The sequence below is a fragment of the Suricata suricatta genome, chromosome 1 (genome assembly GCF_006229205.1).
Source record: "Suricata suricatta isolate VVHF042 chromosome 1, meerkat_22Aug2017_6uvM2_HiC, whole genome shotgun sequence".
NCBI classification, from domain to species: Eukaryota; Metazoa; Chordata; class Mammalia; order Carnivora; family Herpestidae; genus Suricata; species Suricata suricatta.
The window spans coordinates 100579724-100603328 of NC_043700.1; positions in this window are offsets into that span (position 1 = coordinate 100579724).

The following is a 23605-nucleotide window of genomic DNA, read 5'->3' on the forward strand; positions in this document are numbered from 1 at the left end:
AAAGTAAATCACATAAAGATAATGTTAAATGATCACAATAGTTGTTCATCATTACAATTGGAAAAATGATCTTTCAGGGGATGATCATCCAGTAATTTAGAATACAGGGATATAGAGAAAAAGAATCCCAAGGAGAAAAAAAATTAAAATCAGTTATAGACAATGCAACATAAAATGTCACTAGACTGTTCAGTAGGAATCTTAAAACAGTGGTGCACTCCTTCAGAAGGCTGAGAAAAATGAATTTACTATCCAAACTATCCAAAACTTTATATCCAAATATTAATTAAGGTTGAGGTGGGGCAGCTGGGTGGCTCAGTCGGTTGAGCTCTAACTTCAGCTCAGTTCATGATCTCACGTTCGTGGCTTCGAGCCCGTGTAAGGCTCTGTGCTGACCGCTCAGAGCCTGGAGCCTGCTTCTGCCTCTGTGTCTCCCTCTCTCTCTCTCTCTCTCTCTGTTTCTCTCTCTCTCAATAATAAACATACAAAATTTTAAAAAATAAATAATAAAAATTAAAAAAATTCTCTCTCTTACAAACTGGTTGAGGCGGTTATATTTTCAGATATATACATACTTAAACTTATTTCCCATGCATTCCTTCCCCATAAACTTATGCTATGAGTAGCTTCCCCAAAAGAGGGGATCAGTAAAGAGCATGATATGTGCCCAGGAATTTGGGACTGGACACAAGAGAGAAGTCAAGGACAGAACAGGAGGAGTAGTGAAAGGAAACCCTAAGACTATGGCTGTAGCTGGCAAGAGATCACACAGGACAGATGGATAAGGAAACAGAATAGAAAGATTCCTTGATGGGTTTTACTGTAAGGAGGTGAGTTTCAGAATTTCTTTAGAAACACTGTTAAGATGAAGGAAATAGAACCATGCTGGTGGGTGAGCGATAGGGGTTGAAGGATACAGAGATCATTTTCAGCTTCCATAATGTAAAATAAATAAAAGATTTTGAAAAGTGAGAAAATAAAATTGAGATGAAGCAGTATCAGTTTATTTAGCCATAAATGCTGTAATAAGGAAATAATATACAAGAGGTTGTCTTTGGGATTCAGAACTCAGTAGAGGATGGGATAAAGGGTATTCTGTAATTTTCTTTTCTCCCTCTCTCCCTCCCTTCCTGCCTCCTTCCCTTCCTTCCTTTCATTCTTCCTTCCTTCCTTCTTTCCTTCCTTCCTTCCTTCCTTCCTTCCTTCCTTCCCTCCTTCCTTCCTCCTTGTCCTCATCTTTGTTTTACTCCTTCTCTTCCTTCTTTTCCTCTTGTTCTGTCCCCCCCATTTTGATTATTATATGCTTTAATTATTTAAATGAAAAACATATTACTTTGATAAAAAACACTTTGCAGTGGTTTTATTTTTTTTTAATTTTTTTAAGTAATCTCTACACCCAACATGGGGCTCAAACTTGCAATCCAAACTCTCAGAAGAAGAGTTGCATGCTCTTCTGCCTAGGCAGCCAGGCACCCCTATAATTCTTTTAAAGTGATGGGTAGTAAGAAAGTGATTTCCATTCATATTTCTATTATTATAAATTAACTTAATAACTTTAGCAGATAAGAAAGAGTACAATAGCTTGCAGTAGGTAGCAATGGATTTTTGTTTTTATTTTTTGTTAATTGTTTATTTTAAATATATAAACATTTTTATTTTTTTGTTTTGTTTGCTTGCACCAGGATAATGAAATATACACCAGGTTGTGTATATAGTCTGAAAGTTAAATTCCAGTGAGTAGGAATAAATTGACCAAAGAAAATAAAAGAGATATATCTGATAGAGAATTTTCTGGGAAAGATGGGAGTGAATGGGCCCAAAGTCTTGGGTAGGCCCGTTAGGCCTCACATAGTAACTACTATTTACTAAATGCTCATTTTTCTTTAGAGCAGAGAAAGGGGCAAAGATAGAAAGAGGATCCCAAGCCGACTCCACGAGGCTCCATGCTGAGCACAGAGCCTCACACAGGACCAGATCACACGACCGTTGGACCATGACCTGAGCTGAATTCAAGGTCATGAACTCAGCTGAGTGAGCCACCCAGCAGCCCTTAAATACTCATTTTGTCCCAGTCTTGGTTTACCTCACTTCAATGTCCTCATAAGTGTATGACGTAGGCATTATTATTCCTATTTTATAATCAATAATACTGAATTTTAAATATGTTACCAGTTTGCTGGAGATAACACAGTGAACAAGTGGAAGAGCAGGAATTTGAACTGATGTCCTACTCTTAAATTTATGAACCTGCACCCAGAGCCCCAGTTTCTTTATGTGTAAAATATGGGCAATACTGCCTTCTTTATCTGATTATTTAAAAAATGAAATAAAGCAGATAAAGAGCATACTATCATAACTGATGAATACAGATGTCATAAGTGCTATCACCATTACTATAGCAGCTGTGAGAGGCAACAAAGAAAGATAAGACTAGTGAGTGAAAGGAAATAATATCTGAACCTTATTTTGTAAAGCTAAATTCTCTTTACATGTTTGCTTTTTGATGACTAATCATAATTGCTAATGCAATGAATTACTTTAAAATCGTACCAGACATAATTGATCAGAAAACCTATTATTTAATTAAAACAGGAAGAAAAAAGGTAAGGCACCTTTTTCAAATAAAAAACAGTTCTATAGATTGAAGTGATAAAAACTGTTTTCACACATTGACCAAAGAACTCTAAGAGTCTTATATAAATCCAACTAGACTCATAAAAATAGACTTCTAAAAATTAGCCTACCTTTCAACCTAAAATACTCTATTGAAATGAATACTTTAAATGACTGTGTATATACATGCATACAAACACCCACACCCACACCCACACACACACATATATGATATTCAAGGAGATATGTGGTGTTACAATCAGAATCACTGGTAAATAAGAACTCACAATATCACTGATGCATATTGATACAGTTTTGCCTAATTGTAATTTTAAAAAGGCCACAACAACATAATAGGCTGCTATGCCCTTTACAAAAACAAGACTACACTTGTTGAAATTGTTTGGTTCTTGATTACTGTGCAGTGTTTTCCACCTGATGCCAGTTATCAAAGACTCAAGACCACGTTTTTTTATAAGCTTATTTACTTATTTTGAGAGAGGCAGACAGCACGGGTTGGGGAAGAGCCAAGAGGGAGACAGAGAATCCCAAGCAGACCCCACATTGTCATTGCAGAGCCCAACACTGGGCTTGAAACCGTAAGTGAGATCATGACCTAAGCTGAAACCAAGAGTCGAACACTTAACTGACCGAGCCACCCAGGCACTCCAAGACTCGAGACCACTTTAACAGTTGATGAAATATTCCTATTTCATCTGAATTTCAAATAGAAGAAATCAAGCACAACAGCTAAAGACATCCTCTCAAACAGGAAGAAAAGTTGGAACAGAAACAAAGAAAAATTAAACACAACTGTTATGTGACAGCATAGCTGTGCACCTGTGATTGCAATCAGATGATATGTAAGAAGCATGTGTTTCCCCCATGTAGCAGTCATGTGACTACCTTCCTCCTTCAGTATCTCTGAAGTCATACATTGGTGCTCTTTCTAATTCTAATAGGTGTGATTCACTGCCATTCACTTCTTAATTTTCTCAGCTGTCCATGTGTCAATGCAATGAAGAATGAGTCAACACAGCCATTACAGAACAATGTGATATGAAGAATTACTAATAAGTTACTTGATGTCTGCAACCAGCAGCTTCAACTTTAGCTTATTTAGTATGTATATTGAATTCACCTTTTATTGATGAATTAGCAACATTTATAAATGCATGGGTAGACACAAGATGCTAAATTAAAATGACGAGGCTGCAAAAAATAAAGCTGGCAAAGCCAAAACTAAATGGATTTTTCTGTAATTGAAAAAAAAACACAACAAACTGAATTAGTCACATTAATGTAATTCAATCTTAATTATTGCCCTAAGAGTCCATTTAAATATTTATGAACAATTCTTTCCAAATGCCTTGTCAGCTCTATTCAATTAAAGAACATGCTGTCAGTTGTGCTTTTCCAGAATGACTTTGATTTCTTCATTACACTGTGACCCTGACACTTAAAAAATTGTACATAGGAGTCATAAGCATCTGAAGCTGGGTTCATTTAGGAGCCCAGATCCTGGCAGTTTCTCAGACAGTGGCTCTTAGTTGGGAGTAAGTACCTTGCAAAGAAAACTAGGAACATATATATAAACTATTTGGTCTACAATGTCTGTACCTGGGTATTAAGAGTTGCTCTTTGGGGCACCTGAGTGGCTCAGTCGGTTGAGTATCTGACTTCAGCTCAGGTCATGATCTCACGATTCGTGGGTTCCAGCCCCACATTGGACTCTGTGCTCACAGCTCAGAGCCTGAAATCTGCTTCCAATTCTGTGTCTTCCTCTCTGTCTGCCCCTCCCCACTCATGCCCTGTCTCTCTCTCTCTCTCAAAAATAAACTTCAAAAAAAGAATTGCTCTTCTATCTGCCCAGCTGAAGGTCATTTGCCTGTCTCACAATAGAAAGTCAATAAATTCATGGAGAACTTAGAACCAGCACATCATTGTGCTTCCTACGGAAAGGAAGTTGAGCTAATACAACTGACAACTGTGTCACATTCACCCTAGGAGATGTATTATTATTCCTACACTTTCACACTTTTGGAAGAAATGAGGGTAGATGCTGGCTCTCAGATATTTGAGATTTAATTCCTTCACTTATCAGGATATATAATATACACTTACCTTTGCCTACCTGAAATGACCTATATCATATGCAATTCCTTGAAACATATCAGCCACCCTTGTCCTGAAGATCATATTTCATTTTTGTTAATGTTATCTGCAGATCAACACTTCCCTATGTCTCTGTGTGCATTTTCATTTACTCTCTTTATCTTAAAAGTTCACACCCAAAATCCATGTTAAAAGAGTCCCATTCATTATGCAAAGTAGGAAAACAATCTTTGGCAGAGTAATAACTTATTGTGTATTTTGTTACTAATCATTAATCAGTGCCTTGGATTTACAGATACAAAAAAGGTAACTGCTCCATTAAAAAGAAATGTTGGAAATATCTGTCATAAAAAATTATGAGCAGCTATTAAAAAAACAAGTTTTTAGTGAGTTATAGATTATCAAGAGATTCTAATCCTGCTCTTACCCAATGTGTCTTAGCAAATGAGAGAGAAAGTTTTTATTTGTACTCTAAATGAGTAATTACAAGTCTAGGTCTCAATCTGTTCTTTAGTATGTAAAATAATAGGATGCAAATTAAAGAACCATGCTCACTGCTTTTCTCCTACCCTGATTTATTTTTTCAGAGTAATTCTCCTTTATTTAACATTAGAATTAGCTATAAATAAAAATTCTTTGAATAGGAAATCAAAATATTTTTTTAATCCTATTCTAAAAAAAAGGAATTCCTCCTTTGCCTCTTGTTTGACTCTAGAAAAGCAAGAGTGGAAAATCCATTTGGCCAATTACGTTTTCCTATTTTCATGCCAAGTGAGTAGATAGAAAATCATTGTCAAACTCTTCAGGGGACCGATTATGACATGATTCTGACACATGTCCACTGGTGATTCAAGCTTGGTCCATAAAACCTCCATGTATTAATAGATTTATGTCAGCTTGTTTATGTCAAGAACACAAGAGTTCCAAGCAAAGCAACAGTGATACATTTCCTGGAATCCAATTACTGCAATGCAGTTAAACAAATACCAAAAGAGACATAAATATAGAAGATATAGAGAGTACCTTTTATTTATCATACACACAATGCACCATAAGAAAGCATGCAGATTATAATTGTCTCTGATTTAAGTCTAGTGTTGTCAAACTATCTTCTGGAATGAAGCAATCTTAATATCTCTTGGGATTCATAAACCTTCTTCTCATTTTGTGAAAATTTGTATCCACCTTTTTGCCCAAAAGTTATTGCCTATACACAAGTGTAGCCAAACTCTATTGTCCCATACAATGAGATATTAAAAATGTCATGATGATGTTCCATATTTACTTTCTTGGATTTTCTATGTCAGCATTTTTAAAGCTCAACTTATTTTCTATACATTCAACAGTTGTCACCAAAAATAAATATTATTTAACAAAACTAAATTGGCTTAGTAATTTTGTTGGAATGATGTGAGGCAGATTTGAATTCAGCTTCAAATCTCAAATACATTAATTTGTATGGCTGAGATTTGTAGAGATGTATTTTATCAGTAACGAACAGAAGAGACCTAGAAAACAGAATTCATAGATATATATATTTATATATGCTATTCTTTAATAGTCATTTTTCTGCTCATATACACTACATTTTAAACAGGTATAAAAATACAGACAAAAGGGGCACCTGGGTGACTCAGTCAGTTGGGTGGCCGACTTCGGCTCATGATCTCATGGTTCGTGAGTTTGAGCCCTACATCAGGCTCTGTGCTGACAGCTCAGAGCCTGGACCGGTTTTGGATTCTGTGTCTCCTTTTCTCTCTGCCCTTCCACTGCTCAACTCTGTATTTCAAAAATAAATAAACATTAAAAAAAAGTACAGACAAAAGAAAAAGCAGTAATTATATGTGAAATGGAATTTGAATTTCAGACTTAAAATGTTTTAATAGTTGAACAAATTATTATAAGTCAATAATAAAATAAATATTTTTAAATGGCCTATAATATTAATTATAAAATCTTTAGTATATGCCCCTTAAATGAATGTGATTGCTGCTTTAATTATATATTCTATTTTTACTTATATTATGTATTTCAGTTTACAAAGAAAGTTTATACACATTAGTTAAAACAATCATTTCACACCAATTCAAGTTTATTATATAGATGGGGAAACTGGCTGAAATGTTATATCCAAGAAAACAAACTCAAGAATCCATAATGCCTGAGTTCAGAATAAAATTAGAATAAATGGTAGTAAAGTTTTTATTCTTATTTTTAAAAATTGATAAAGTTCAAACATGCTAACAGATGTTCCCTTGGGAATTAGAAATACAGGTCTGGAGCACAGAGCAGTGATCAGGACTGATCATGTAGATTTTATACTTCTTTGAAACTTCTGTTGATGCAATCATGACTCAGTAAATTCGGAAAAGATAAATATTAGTAGTTTCTGTGTATAATATGTAGAAACAGGGATGTGATGGTTTGAGTTTAAGATTTACTCTTGGATACTCAGATTAAGCAGCTTAGAAGAAAATTTCTAAAAGCAATAGTCATATCTCCTTCCCTTAATACATATGTGAGGTAGATTTAAAACAAACTAAAAAAAAAGACTTAAGCAGGGACACAAGAAATAGCGAGAAAGCATGTGAATAATATATACCTTTAAAGCATTAACAGAAACATGTAGGCCTTTTAATTTGTTGATATGAATTGATAGAATATAAGAAACACCCATTTTTATTAAAAAAATTTTACTGTTTTTATTTATTTGAAAGAGAGAGAGAGAGAGAGAGACAGCATGAACAGGAGAGGGTCAGATAGAGAGGGAGACACAGAATCTAAAGACAGGCTCCAGGCTCTGAGCTAGCTGTCAGCACAGAGCCTGATGCGGGGTTTGAACCCACGAGCTGTGAGATCATGACCTGAGCCAAAGTCAGACACTTAACCGAGACACCGAGGAACCCCAAAAAACACCCATTTTAATGGTGTTTTCTACCTTCAGTTTCTTTAATGATATTTTTAGTCTCTGTTGGTATATCAAAAAAGACATTGTACTTTTAAATTTTAAAAATTCATGTCATATTATTTACATGTTTTAACCTTTTCATATTACATATTCCTAGTACATTGAATGAGAACAAGATATTGAAAATCTACTACAGCCACAGCTCCAAAATTGAATTTCAGATATAAGTTAAGTATATAGTTAGCTGTTATCACAAATGAACATGGTGCCTTGAAACTCTTTGATAATATCACTCTCTGTGTAACATATATATATATAAAACATATATATAACACATATAACTCTATATAACATAATTATGTGATCAAATCTATGTGAATTACTCTTTTTAGTTACTGAGAGACTGAGGAAATCATTGCGTAAATGCTTTCCTGTTGGTGGACAATTGCTGTCTGTCTCCAACCTCCAGATACAATCTTGCAACTGGCATGATCTTGCACATGTCCTGATTGCAGAACCTGAGACAGACAGCATCGGGCACGTGATTGCAGTTATTAATACTTTTTTAAAAATCAAATGGAATTAAGAGATGCAGTGAAAAGTTAGAGAAAGGGTCTTCTGAAGCAGTTTCTGTATTAAAAACTTAAGTGGCCTAGTTGTGTGACCATTTTTCCCCGAAGAGAATAGAATTCCAAATAGCTTGTGTACATACAGCCTCTTAAAAGAAAAGATGTATATCTCTCCTCTCTTTAATCATGGGCTGCATATGCTGACTTCTTTTCAAAGAGTAAAATAACAAAACAGTAAACAGAGTAACTTTGCAGTAGAAACACTTGACAACCACTACCTCAGCCAATTGATCAACCAACAACATCTATAGTGATAGATCATAAAATATATTGTTACATGTATGTAAATGCAATTTAAAACTCATTTAAATAAAAATGTTTGCTAGAGCAATACGACTATGATTCAGAAATTTTTACTTCCTCCATTTCTAATATTGCCTCAAAGTCAAATAATACTCAAAATTTGTAAATTTTTATAACTATGTTTTTTTATAACATGTTTTTTTTCTCCTTTATGGACAGGTTTGTCCATTTTGGAGAATTTTACATATTACCATTCTCTATAATTTTATGGATGATAAAAAAAGAAAGGTAGCTCTGCTACCCATCCAAAGATCAGCATGTTAATCATGTAATTGCATGAGTTTCTTTGCTCCTTAATCTCTCAGCAGCCTTTGATAATGATAATGATGCTGCATTATAGTGTAATGAGAAGCAGCAAGAACTTTTCATTGCAGTCCTACTCACAAATACATCTAAAACCTTTTTTCCAACAATGAAATAAAGCAGGCGTCAGTGGAAGAGAACACATTAAGCCAACTTCTGTAGTATCTTTAAGAGCATCTATTTTAAGAAAGTCTATAGTAAGATTCTCTCTAGATATAAAGCTTGTATATCTTCTGCTGTTTTCAAAAGTTATTGTGCCATTTCTTAAAATATTTAAAGATGCTAAATGAGGCAAATCTATAAAAATCAATTCACTAGTGTAATACATTCTTTCCATCTTAGCAATCTTAGAAATTAATTTTGTGATAAATGGAGCATTATTTACAAGATCTTTTTTTATATAAGGGACGATTTCTAGCTCCATCTTGCTAAGAAGTTAACTGATAAGACAGACATTTTTCACATAAAACTACTCAATCAGTCCTGTCTTTACTGTAAAAGACATAGTTTATCTGCCCCAGGGATAATAGACCCATCACCAATGTGACAAGTGGGCTGAGGTTATCTAAAGAAGAGAGGTATTCCTGTCCTACTTCTTGGCCCAGTTTCTCTTTAAAAGGAGCTACAAAAATTTTGGTTTTATCGACTTCACAAAGCAATTTTAGTATTTACTCTATAAAATATTATAAATATACTATTGATAATGTAATAGAGCAAAAAGGCATTATCTCCCTTCACATGGCACAATTTCTATGAATAAATAACAAATGCGATAAAGTTGAAATTGGTGATAAATGGGTCACTAAATATATGTACAACCAAGATTTTCTTTGCCCAGGAAAAAAGCAAAATTAAATATGTAGTCATTAAACCATGATAGTAAATTAAAGCATAACAATAATTCTCACCAAGTACAAATTATGTCTTTTAGCATTTAAAGATTTGAATACATTAACAGAAAATAGTAAACAAATTTATAAATATGTTCTTGATATCAAATATCTGCAAAAATTTTCCAAAAACATTTATAAACATCTTACATAAACCAATAATATAGGTATGTAAACATAAAGGTGAACTAAATTTATTTTTGGAGAATGGAGAATGGAGAATTACACATTGAAAAACACATCCCTCGCAAATTGAAAAGAATATAACTAGAGCTTTGAAATTTAAAAAAATTCTCATTTTTATCCTCCACAAAATAAGATTTATAAAAGCAGCATGCCCTACTAAATGTCAAGATAGTGTCACTGTGCTAGTATACAGAATTACTTAGATCTGCTTCTAAATAGATGGCATTTTATTAGGCAAATCACAAAGGTCTATTTTTCGCTCCCCTTCCAAGGTATAAAGAAAGCAAAATGAATGTATTAGAAACAGTATATTTTACTTACAGTCTGTTGTGTTATTTATATCAGCAGCGTATGAAATCATTCTCTGATTACATCAGAAGTTTACAAAAAGGATAGATTGACTTAACATGTTCTTGAATATCTGATATTAAGTGTAATGTCCTAGATTAATCCCTCTCTTAATTTTGGATGTGAAAATTTCCCTCCATAGGCTCTTTTCATCCACTGTCATTAGTAAAAATAGAACACATCCACATCTCCAATAAATCTTCTGCTCTTCCAACTAGACATTTTAAAGTTCTTCTTTTTGAATCTGATATGTCATAGAAAAAGATAAATCCATTTCCATAACAACTACTGCACTTTGGAAAATCTATATATTTACACAGGGTTTAGTACTATTGTCAGGCACAGAGCCTGACATGGGACTCAAACTCACAAACAGTGAGATCATGACCTGAGCCAAAAAGTCAGATGCTTAACCGACTAAGCCACCTAGGTGCCCCGACCCAAAATTTTTAACAGTACACAAAATACATTTCTTGTAGTTGAAGAACAGAACAAAGGAAGAAGAAACTCTCAGGGCATACTCAGGCAAAATATTTTTACCAGAAAATGGTTTGGGGGATTATGAAGTAAATGAAGGACTTCACTGATAAGTTTAGTGGCTACATGAAAACTAAAATCCCAATATTTAACCTTCATTGCTAAAGCAACATGAGATATTTTGCTCTTTAAACAGTAATATCAAATACATTTAAAGGAAAATAATCCCATATTTCCTTTTATCTAATATAATACTCCTGAACTACTAACCTTATATACAGAGATATAGTTTTGTAACTCACATCTTTGTCTTGCATGCATCAACATACCAATATACCCTATTCTTCCTATTATCAAGGGTCGCAAAACTTGACATAGTAGGGTTTTTTAAATGATGTTATATAATTTGTGCTATTTTTAAACTGTTTGCCTGAAGTTAATTATGAAGCAGGCAGAAGAATATACGTTTTCAAGTGAAGGTTGTGAGCAGCACATATATAATAGGACTATCTGTTTAAAATTATTTTTTTTAATATTTTTAATGTTTTATTTATTTTTGATACAGAGAGAGACAGAGCATGAGAGGGGGAGGGGCAGAGAGAGAAGGAGACACAGAACCCGAAGCAGGCTCCGGGCTCTGAGCTAGCTGTCAGCACAGAGCCTGACGTGGGGCTCAAACCCACCAATGTGAGATCTGACCTGAGCTCAAGTTGGAGGCTTAACCGACTGAGCCACCCAGGCGCCCCATGTTTAAGATTATTATAAGTAAGCAGAGATTTGAATGGGACTTCTAAGTGCAATGAGAGAACATCTCTTAGACCTCTTCATTTTCATAACCACAGGAAAAAGGTCAGCAGCTAGTCTTATATTTCAGATTTTTTTTTTTCAGCCCTGGAAGAGCTCATAGTTTCTGTTCAAACACAGGCCAAAGGGTGAGTAGATGTGATGCCTGTACAAACATTCTGTAACTTTCACAAGAAAGTGTAAACAATGGTAATTCAATATGAAAACTTGTGCTCAAACTCAACTGATTTAGTAAGTTTTACATGGCCCTGAGTTCAAAGAAAATACGACAAAAAAAAAAAAAGGAATACACTGTAGATTTTAATTGTTTCTCTATCAACCATACCATACAAAGGAATTATAAAAGCTGATGATCTGTGAAGTTTTCCCCTTTCATTGAAGTGTAAACCCAGCTCTATGTGATACCATGTTCCAAGTCATTGGCTCCAAAATGTTTGAAATTGAAGGAAGTGTCGTGAAGGGCACAACGTTTAGCATATGGCACAACCCATGTGTCTCAACAACTTTGACTTTGCCAAGAGCCATTCTCAAGTGTCTGGCAATGCTTAAATGTGTGCAGACCGAGAACATCTGTAACTTTCATTCTAACACTTCCTGTGATAGAGTCAAACAAAGTTGCATTTGTAAAAACAGAATCAAAAGAAAATAAAGCTGGCATTTAAAAGTTAGGAGATGGGTAAACCCAAAGTTTAATTAAAACATCACTCGCTATCACTAAGCTGTTCTGTTTTCTTTTTCCATTGGTGATGACAGATCCACATGGATTCCTAGACACATGGAATACATATTTGAGAACAATTTTGTTAAAATTAAGGACTCATCCAGTCACTGACAAAAATTTAACCAGTGCATTATGGAATAAGGCATAATGTTACATATTGTAGGCAATCTGCTGGTGCGGTGCTCTGTGGAAGGGAAGACAAAATGCCCTAGGTGGCTCTAAGGTTAAACATTGCCACAAAACACAATCAGAGCCTGACTGAGGCAAAATCATGGTAGTAGTGGTAGTAATAGTCATAATAATAATAACTATGTTTACAACCATTATTGAGTAACCATCATAAACAAAATATTGTAATGTCATTTAATTTATCTCATTTAATTATTAAATAAGTGTGTATGTTCACGTTCCTCAGTTTGGGACGGTGTATAATCAATATCATTCCACAGTAATATCCCAGATGGCCAGAATGCCCAAATAAGTTTCAAAAGCAACTTCTCATGGCTCAGTCTTCCATTATGTCACAGAATATCTATTCATATTTAAGCAGGCATGCAGGTAGGTCCTCTTCATTCTCCTAGCTTCCAAGGATGCAGGCACTTAACAAAATGCCTGAGGATTTCTCCCCCAGGCTCTGAAAACCACAGAAATGGGTTGTGACACCATCACCTCTCCTAAAAGTAGGAAATTAGCAGGCTTGTAAATATTGTGACAGAAATTTGAACTGCCCCAAAGAGGTGGACATGTCAAGTTAAGGTCAGACTCAGAAGTTTGGCTGTGTTTCAAGGATGGGGCCCTAGCTCTGGCCAAGCTCTGTTACATGCCATGACAGTCCCTCAGAGATGGGAGCCAGTGGGATACCTCTTTCCTCTACTGATCCTGAAGTCTTACTGACACAAAGGGTAGAGGCTCAAGGTCACCCCCATTGTCTTCACTTCCTCTTGTTTTCTCCAACTCTTGCATTTGCCATCAGTGAAATCTGGGCATGAACTGGAGCTGTGAGGACAGGGGATGGATATAGAAGGATTAGTCAAGTTATGTCTCCTCTATATTCTGGGGAAACGCAAAAATGATCTTCAGACCTAGTTACTGCTTTCTATAATTAACAGTTGCTTCTCAGGTTAATACTTATGTCTAACATACTACAATATTGTTTTCATTTTTAGAAACTAAAACTCAATGGTGTTTTCCCTAATTTTATTCAATCACCTTAAAATAATTTCCATAATAAAAAAATATAATGCTTGAGAAATAGTACTGCCAGTTTTTTGCCTGCTAATAAACATAAAAATGAAATATATCTTATTTCTTCATGGAGTCATAAATTATTAATTCGATGTTTATAGATGCCCTTGAGGCTGTATAGCATACGACTTCTTTTTCTTTTTAGACAGATATCTTTCAAATAAATTTCAAAGTTTCTCATTTTGGTCTCAGGCACGGACAGACTTTCAGCAAGGTACAGTTGAGCACCTGGTGCTTGCAGTTTAAAAAGTGCAAGCACACTGATACTGGCCCCATCCAGAAATGTCTTCCTATTAGGTAAAACTCTTTTGTTGTCAGGATCAGAAATCCATCTCAAACTAGCCTGCAAAAGGATAGGAAATGTATTGTATCATTAACTGGGAAGTTCAGATATGCATCAGGCACAACATTCAGATTCACAAACACACCATTGATTTTTCTGTTTGTCTCTCTGGCACTGATGAGCACAGAGGTACACGAGGCACAGATAGAAGCACACAGACAAGCACATGTATAACTTAATCCTGGAGATGTTTTGCTGTGCTATTCTTACCCAATTCTGCAGACAGATTTACTTAACACAGGGAGACAAGGTGGTCCAGACAGCTTGAGAACTCAGCTCCTTCCAAGGTTGTAAATCTCTTTGTGGAAAAATAATCTCTTTAACATCCATTTATGTTTCTTACAAGATACTGAATTTAAACAGGTTTCCTCCTACACGAGCTACATTTGAGGAACTATAGAGAATAAATTAGAGAAAGTTCTGAGACAACATTTTGAGGAGTTAAAGGTTGTTCAAACTGTTGTGTGTTGGGTGTGGATAGCTGCAGCCTGAGGCAGGGGTGCATTTAAAAAACAGTAAGGGAGGGGAGCCTGGGTGGCTCAATGGGTTAAGCATCCAACTTTTGATTTCGACTCAGGTCATGACCTCACTGCTCCTGAGCCTGAGATTGAGCCCTGCATCTAGCTGTGCACTGGCAGGACAGAAACCACTTGGATTCTCTATCCCCCTCTTTATCTGCCCCTCCCCTGCTCCTGTTCTATCTCAAAATAAATAAAACATTAAACAAAATAGAAAGACCGTTGGAGAGTTGTTCTTAGGTCTCCTGGTAGTTGACTTTGGGTATGCAATGCCTGACTACTCTGGTGAGGTTTGGTGCCAGCATTTAAACTGCTGTGTAGCCCATCTAGTAGAGTTAATCAGGGAAGCCGAGAAACCTGGGTTGCAAGAGGTTTGAGATCCACTCCAACCCCTCCTCCCCATACCCCCACCTCAGAAAGAAAGAAAAAGGTGGAGGATTTTTAGTAAACGGAGGACTTCCTACTAGAATTATTTTTCCAGGACTATTCTACATACCTGGCATTACATTTTGAAATTTTAAATAAAAACTTCTTAATTTCTACAAAACTCTACTGGAACTTTGAATGAGATTGCATTGATTCTATAAATTGATTTGGGGGAGCTCTATTCTGAGATCAAAATGAGAAACTTTGAAAATTATTTAAAAGATATATGTAGAAAGAAAGAAAGAAAGTTATGCATCCTCAAGGGTATCTGCAAATGTTGCATTAATCTAATAATAATGGGTCCTTGATCAAATGAACAAGATAAATTTAGGTCTTCTTTCATTTTTATTTGTAATATTTTGTAGTCTTTAATGTAGAAGTCTTGGACACCTTTTGCCATATTTAGTACTTCAAATTATAATGTTATACTACATGGTACTGTTTTTAAATTTCTAATTTCTAATTATCTACAGCTACTCTGTATAAAGGCAACAGAATTTTGTACGTTGATCTTCTATCCTGAAAACTTAAAATTTATTTGGTAATTCAGGTAGCTTTTTTTGTAGATTTATCGTTTTCTACATACAAAACTATAGTCTGTAAGTAAAAACATATGTAATTTTATTCCATCATCTCTAAAATTATAACTTATCCCTCAGTTAAAAACACAAACAATTTAAAAAAACTTTTTTTTTTTCCCGATTGATCTTTGAATACTAGAATTCTGAGTTTCATCCTTCTCTTTGGAAAGTCCTAGTGTCTTCTTCTTTTTTTTTTTTTTTTAATGTTTACTTATTCTTAAGAGAGTGTGTGAGTATGGGGAGGGCCAGAGACAGAGGGGGGCCAGCGGATCTGAAGTGGGCTCTGTGCTGACAGCAGTGAGCCCAGTGAGCCGGATGCTGGGCCTGTGCCGAGATGGGATGCTCAACTTGACTGAGCCACCCAGGTGTCCCAGAACTTCCTAGTGTCTTTGGCCTGAAAGGGATACGAACACCTTTGTTACACAGGGTGCCTCACCCAGGTCAGGGATCCCTTCACTAGCCTATCCTGGCACTGGTGTTCTCCTTCTTTCCTCACTTTTATAAAGAATCTCTAGGATCATATCAAGTATTCCCAAGATTTCTTCTAATAGGTTTTGGGAGCACACAGGAGATATCCTGAGAACATCCATGTGTAAATGCCAGAAATGCCACTTTCATTTCAAATAGTTGTGACGTCTGTCCTCACAAATACAGTTCTCACGACTTGTAGTAATGAGTCAAGTGGGAATAATGTGCTCAAGTTTTCCTGATGCAAACAATAAATTTAAAATAAGCTATTCCGCCCCATTACCTGTGAAAAGCTCACAATCACATTTTAGAACCTTGAAAAATCATAGCCGTCTTTCAATTATTTCAGTTGTTTTCTAAAGATATAGTATTCAGTTGGTAAATTTTTTTTAAAAAGTTTAATTTAAATTTCATTCTATAAGATCCACTTCTATGGATCTACACAAAAAACAAACCTCTCTTTAAAAATTGAAAGTGACAGGGGTGCCTGGGAGGTTCAGTCAGTTAAGTGTTTGATGTTGACTCCAGTCCAATTGCATAGTTGGTGGGCTCAAGCCCTGCATCAGGCTCTGTGCAGACAGCTCAGAGCCTAGAGCCTGTTTTGAATTCTGTGTCTCCCTCTCTCTCTGCCCCTCTCCTGATTGCTCATGTGCTCTCTCTATCTCTCTCTGTCTCTCTGAAAATTAAATAGAACATTAAATTTTTTTAATTGAAAGTGACAATGTCACTTAAACAGTAAAGAGAATTCACTGGTATATATAACTGAAAGCCCAGAAATGGCCGATATGAGACAAAGCTTGATACCATAACATATAACATCACGAGAGTCCTATTTTCTTTATTTCTGCCTTCTTTTCTTTTTCTTTCTTTCTTTCTCCTTCCTTCCTTTCTTCTTTCCTTCCTTCCTTCCTTCCTTCCTTCTTTTGTGTCAAGAGTAAGATTTAATGATTCATCGCTTACAAATAACATACAGTGCTCATCACAAATGCCCTCTTTAATGCCCATCACCCATTTATCCAACACCCTTATCCAACACCCCTCTAGCAACCCCTCAGCTTGGTTTCTATAGTTAAGAGTCTCTCTCATGGTTCCTCTCTCTCTCTCTCTCTCTCTCTCTCTCTCTCTCTCTTTCTCCTTCTCCTATGTTCATCTACTTTGTTTCTTAAATTCCACATATGAGTGAAAGAGTCTTTTTTCTTTCCAGGTCTTCATGCTGTCTTCTGCAGTAGAAGTGTGACCTATAATTATCACACAGAGAAAGTCTCCAGTCTGTATGGTCATATACCAATAAAAGTTTCCTTTTATCTCTTGAGATGTGACCAAGTTAGATGTTCATCCCTGAGTTCATCACTCCTCTCAGTACAATGGGTCATCCCTGCAGTCAGATCCTACTTATGTGAAGAACATTTTTCAGTCTGCAGATTATGTCTATATAGCAGGTCATAAAATCAATACATCAATTTCTACATCATTTTTAAAAATAAGATACTAGAATAGATTCAAGGGTAATTATCGAAATGGATCACACTAGCAGTAGTTAATATTTTCTGAACTTTTTAATTTTGTATGTATGTGGGCGTGTTCACATGTAAATGTATTGTTCTTCCATAAGGGTATGATACAGGAAGTTTGAACATTCCAGACTAAGAAAAGATGGAATCAGAGAGCTGTCTGAAAGGTGAAATAGATGTTATAGGAAACAACGAGAGAGCCCATCTATAATATATTTATTTATGACCTATTGCATTTATAATCTTTATTAAAAATACAGTGACAGTTCAACAAATATTTACTCTTTTGAAGCTAACAGTCTTACTGTTATTTTTGAAACCAATATTCTGAAAGCAATTTAATTCTTTTCTACTTATTAAATAAAATATTATGTATAAAACATCCAGCATATTGTTTGGTAAGCAGAGAGACTAGAAGACCAGACAGAAACTACCAGTGTCCTCAAGGGAATGACTGCATTTACCAACAAGACAAAACTCTAATTGCCTGCCTTGGGCTAGAGCGAGCCTGACATAAAGGAGGTCTGCCTCCTGAATGGAGGGCATGATTTATCTCAGAACCGCAGGCACTGCTCAGCCTAGATGTAGAGGTTTAAGGGGGCCGGCTGTACAGATTGGACATCCAAGAGCAGGGATTAAGGGAGATTGTTATACCACAGAAATCAATAAGGAATGGGGAACTTGATGTGTACTTACAATATGTCAGTGAAATGGAGTTTTGTTTGCATTTTAGAAATCATCGTGAAGATGAATAGGATTTATTCTTTCTGTTTTGAACTTTTTTCAGTTCCAATATGATCTAAAATGTATTCACCAGGAAAACTTAACCAAGTAGAGCCAAACATTCCCATAAGAATATTGACAGACTTCCAGAGCATTTGTTTATCAGATTGTATTTAATGCATTTCACACTTATGCAGAAATTGTCACATATATATTTATTTTTATGAATATAATTTATTGTCATATTGGCTTACACACAACACCCAGTGCTCGTCACCTGTTTTCCCTCTCCGCCACCCCCAACACACCCTAGTTTGTTCTCTGTATTAGAGTCTCTTGTGGTTTGTCTCCCTCCCTATTTATAATTACTTTTTCTCCTTCCCTTCCCTCATGGACTTCTGTTCAGTTTCTCAAGATTCATATATGAGTGAAACCTGTCTCAAGATCAATATATGATACCTGTCCTTCTCTGACTGACTTATTTCATTCAGTATACCTTCTAATTCTATCTACCTTGCTGCAAATAGCATGATTTTATTCTTTCTCATTGCCAAATAGTATTCCATTGAATATATAAACCATATCTTCCTTATCCATTCATCAGTTGATGGATATATTTTTAATAAAACAAACAAAAATGCAAAATTCAAAAACGTACTAATATTGGTTATCAACATTTCTCAGGAAACAATCCTGGGTCTCATAAGTTCCCAAGAAATGTAAAAAATTGCCCACGGGTTGGTTGAAACATTAAACATTATTTTCAGGCTCAACATTCTGTTATAAAAAATATTTTCTTATAAGAAATTATTTAAAAATTTTTTTAAGTATAAATAAGTGAGGAAAAGATAATCACCAAGCTTCATCAATATACACAAGAAGGAATAAATTAAAATGGGAATATTTCAGGGGAAAAAAAGTAGAGCAAAGGCAGAGTTTGAATTCATCCTTGGAGAAGAATGGGATCTGTGAATGAGGATATAATATATTATTCTCCATACTTGGATGTGAAAAAAATGTGAAGTTGTTATGTTCAGAGTAAATGTAGTTCAAGACTGTAGTCCCTGGAATGCAGCTGACTATGGCTTTCATGCCATGTTGAACAGGATAATCTTCGCCTGCTTGGACACCTGACACCATGTCTCTCCTTCCCAGATGTGGCAGGAATCAAGTCATTGTCATTTGAGATTTTTGTACCTTTTCTAAAACTGTACCCAGGACTGTGCTAGCTAAATGCCAGTCTTTCTCCTCCAATTCACAAGCTTCCCCCCTCTTTTCTTCCATCCCAGGATGGTATTTTCCCTTCTTTCCCCTTAGCCAAATCTCAGAACCCACCAAAATTTTTGCCTTCCTGGGACGCACACACACACACACACACACACACACACACACACACACAGCCAGGAAGATAAGCAGTCTATGAATAATTTTCTACTTTCTGTCTGGGAAAAATAAATTCCTTTGTGTTAAAGAAAAACAAAGGTCTTTTGATTACTATAATGGGGAGGGATACCCATATTTAAAAAGAAAAATTAGCATCTGCCAATATGACCTTGTTTTAACATGAAAAAGTATTTGTCAAAAAGTCCAAGAAGTGGAACTTCCTATCTAAAAAAGAGTCTGGACAAAGAAGGTTAAAATATAATTAATAAATATAGTTTCTATAACTTTGCTTTTAATAGAAAAAGCATAGAATATTTTTTAAATTATAACTAAGGTTGAGACTATTTTTAAAAAAGTTTGTAGATAATTCTAGGTAATGTGGAGCATCTTGGGTTTTAAGCAGAGGAATGACTCAATCAAAGCAGTGTTTGGGGAAGAATCATTCCAGGTTGAATGTGGAACAGACTGAAGGAGACAAATGCAAAAATGGGAAAACTCAGAGGACAGTCCAGAGGACCCATAGTCAAGGGGTTTATTTTTCTAAGTCTTTTTTTTATGATAGTGGTTTGGCATATGTGGAAATATATTATAAATACATATGCCATTGAATTACCTGGAATGCTTAGAAGTGTTAAGATAGCAAAGAAAAGGAGGTAATAGAAAGAAAGATGACATTGAGAAGGCATTCAGATGAAGCATAATCTCAGAGTTAGGCTGCAGGATATGATCAATTATACATAAAGAATTTGAAAGTATAAATGATATTGTACATCATTTATTATTTTGACAACTGCAGGGAAACACGGATGTCAACATTCTGAAATCCACTGCTTAAAATACACATTTGATAAATAAGCTATGTGGCACACAAATCTCCATGTAAATAATTGTCTTCAAATGCCAACACCATTTGGGATGTAGAAAGGTAGATATATTTCTGCTTCTTTTTGATTTTGGCTTTTGAGAGAATAATCTGTTGCAATATAAATGGAATTCTCCATACTCAGAATTATTTTGTCCTTTTTTTAATTTTTTAGCAATGTGGAGGTTTAGGAGATTCCATTAAAAATGAGCTTTAGAATTTTCAGATATTCTAGAATTACTAAATATCCAGAAAATAAAATAGTTTCTATGTTTGGTAGATTTAAGTGCCCAGAAATATTTATAGGCATTTTATTATATTATACTCATGCAATAATTAAAGTACATTTTTTTCAAGAAATAATCATTTAAAGAATGTTTTCAGGAGTATTAACGGGTGTCTATCTGTATTCATGTGTGTGTGTGTGAGTGTTTAAGGAATGATGGATGAACGCTTCTCGCTATTGCTAGCTCTGTGACATATTAACTGTGGTTCATTTTCTAAGAATTATATATTTTCTGAGGTGCCTGTGTGACTGAGTTGGTTAAGCGTCCGACTTCAGCTCAGGTCATGATATCGTGGTCGGGCTCTGTGCTGACAGCTTAGAGCCTGGAGCCTGCTTTGGATTCTGTGTCTCCCTCTCTCTGTGTCTCCCTCTCTGTTTCTCTCTATCAAAAAATAAACATTTAAAAATTAAAAATAATAAAAATCTCTTCTTATTAAAATAAAAAATATTGTTTCTTTTCTAAAATAAAAGGATTAATACGACAACCACAAGTCACAAACAGGTTGACATCAGATAGGATCTGCAAATCTGTTTGGCCTGGGTCATATTGTTATTTGTTTTATAATAATTTCCAAAACTAAGAAATTAGGAGCCTTCACATGAGTATGGTGATGCCTGGCCCCTTGAACCTTCTCTTGAAAATAGTAGTGACACACGAGTTATTTCGTGTGTGCTCCATTTGTGTCGTACATGCTTGTATGTAAGTACCTTGGGCAGCATGCAGACCAACGATAGGAAATATTACAGCAGTTAGACAAAGAAAAGGAGCATAATTTTGTCAAAGGTTTAGACTTCACTTCTACTAATTTATTATTCAGAACAAGTTCCAAATGGCTATCTGAGTTATAAAAATAGAAAAATAACATAACAAGAAAATTTGTGTTTAAAAAATCCCTAGTGCTAGCTTACTATATGTGTGACTAACATAATGAAACAAAATTGTTTCAATCACTTACTGTCTAAATTTACCTCCAGTAATATTTTTATCAAGCAATGTAACAGAACTGATAAATTGAATCACTCATTTTCAGTGGAATAAAAGTTTTCAATACCTTTTCTGCATATCATACACTATCAACATAGTACTTTGATTGCTTCTAGTCACTAATAATCAATCTTAAGAATGATTTAAGTGTCTGCTATTGATTTCTCTTTTATATTCTCTTACTACACTTCTTTCCATAGGTCAGGATACTCTTTAAAGACGTGTTTCAAAGCTATTATGATAAAATGTAGAAGAAAATTCACTGGAGAAGGCACATGTAATACAGTAGTGTGTGTCTAAGAAAGAAGTCACATAGATTAGTGCTTGTAAAAAACAACATTCATGCCTGCATGAAGTGAAAGTGGACAACTTTAAGGGAGGATCTATAGAAATGCAGGACCCTAGAAAAGTTTAGGAGAAACGCAAAAATGAGCCCAGAAACAGACTTTCTTCTTTCAGTCTCTGCATGCTATATTGTGAGGAGACATGATTCTAAGTGCACCACAGTTTTGTTACCATTCTAAGAAGAAACCAGAAAGAAAATTTTGGCGTCAGTGGAACTGAACACAGTCCAAACTTAATTAAGTTACATCTGCAAACAAAATAACTTTGACAGCTTTACTAACTGGTCAGGAGAATCTAAGAGTCAAATATTTATACCTGTATCCTCGATACTTCACCAAAGCTGGAAAACAGGACTAGGAAGGGCAGCTCAGAGTGAGGATCTGCCCTCTACCCATCCAGTTCATCCCAAGTTTCTCGCTAAGCGATTCACATGCTTTAAAAACAGACATTTAGAAAGATTTCCAGAATGCTATTGTTATTTTGTTGTTGTTGTTCAGTCTTCTTGGGTTCTGACAAATCTTGGTCATTTTCGTATACATGCTTCAGGGAGTCTTTTCTCTAAAAAAGCATTGTCTCATCATATGTCTTTTCTTTAATTACTGTGACATTAGAAATTCTTTTTCTATTTAAAATATTTATTTCATGCACTAATATTGCAGCATTTGGATGCAAATATGTTCTCATACGTGTTCTGTATTTGGGTTAAAGTCATTATTGTAATAAGTATTTAGGAGACACATGAGATATTTTTTCCTAGAGATGGAAACTATGACCTACAGCTAAGATCTTCTATATAAACTAAAATCATTCTTAAAACTCTGACCGGTGGAAGAGTATCATCATAGTGATAAATAAAGTGTTGGAAATTAAAATGTTGGACTGAACCCAGTGCTTTTTATGAAGTGGTCTCTTCATATAAATGACATTACTCCCAAAGCAAAAATGAATAAAGTATTTCTTCTTGTTTCTGAAAAAAGTCCTCTCCCATATGTCTCTGTTATAGTTGTTATTTTCTTTAATCTTTTAGAATCTTAACGCTGATTATTTCACCTCTATAAAGACTTGGGCGTGTGGGCCACAGAGGGACTCATATGTAGGGAGACGATGGCCCATGGTGTCTCGAGAAATCCCTGACCTCCAACACCATCTCAAATTGTCCTAGCAACAATTCTTGATTTATACTCTACATAAAACTTTCTTTCTACTAATTAAAAAATTGAGGTGCCTCAGTCGCTCAGTTGGTTCAACTTCTGACTCTTGATCTTGGCTCAGGTCATAATCTCACAGTTTGTGGGATCAAGCCCCATCAGGGTCTGTGCTGACAGTGTGGAGCCTGTTTAGGATTCTCTCTCTCTCCCTCTTTCTCTGCTCCTCTTCTCTCTCTCTCTCTCTCTCTCTCTCTCTCTCCCTTCCTCCCTCCCTCTCTCTTTCCTCATTCTCTCCATCTCCCTTTTCTCTCTCTCTTTCAAAATAAATAAACCTTAAAAATTTTTAAATATATATATATATATATATATAAATTTTTCAACTGTATTTTTTTTCAATATTTTATTGTCAAGTTGTTTTCCATACAACACCCAGTGCTCTTCCCCATAAGTGCCCTCCACCATCACCACCACCTCTTTTCCCCCC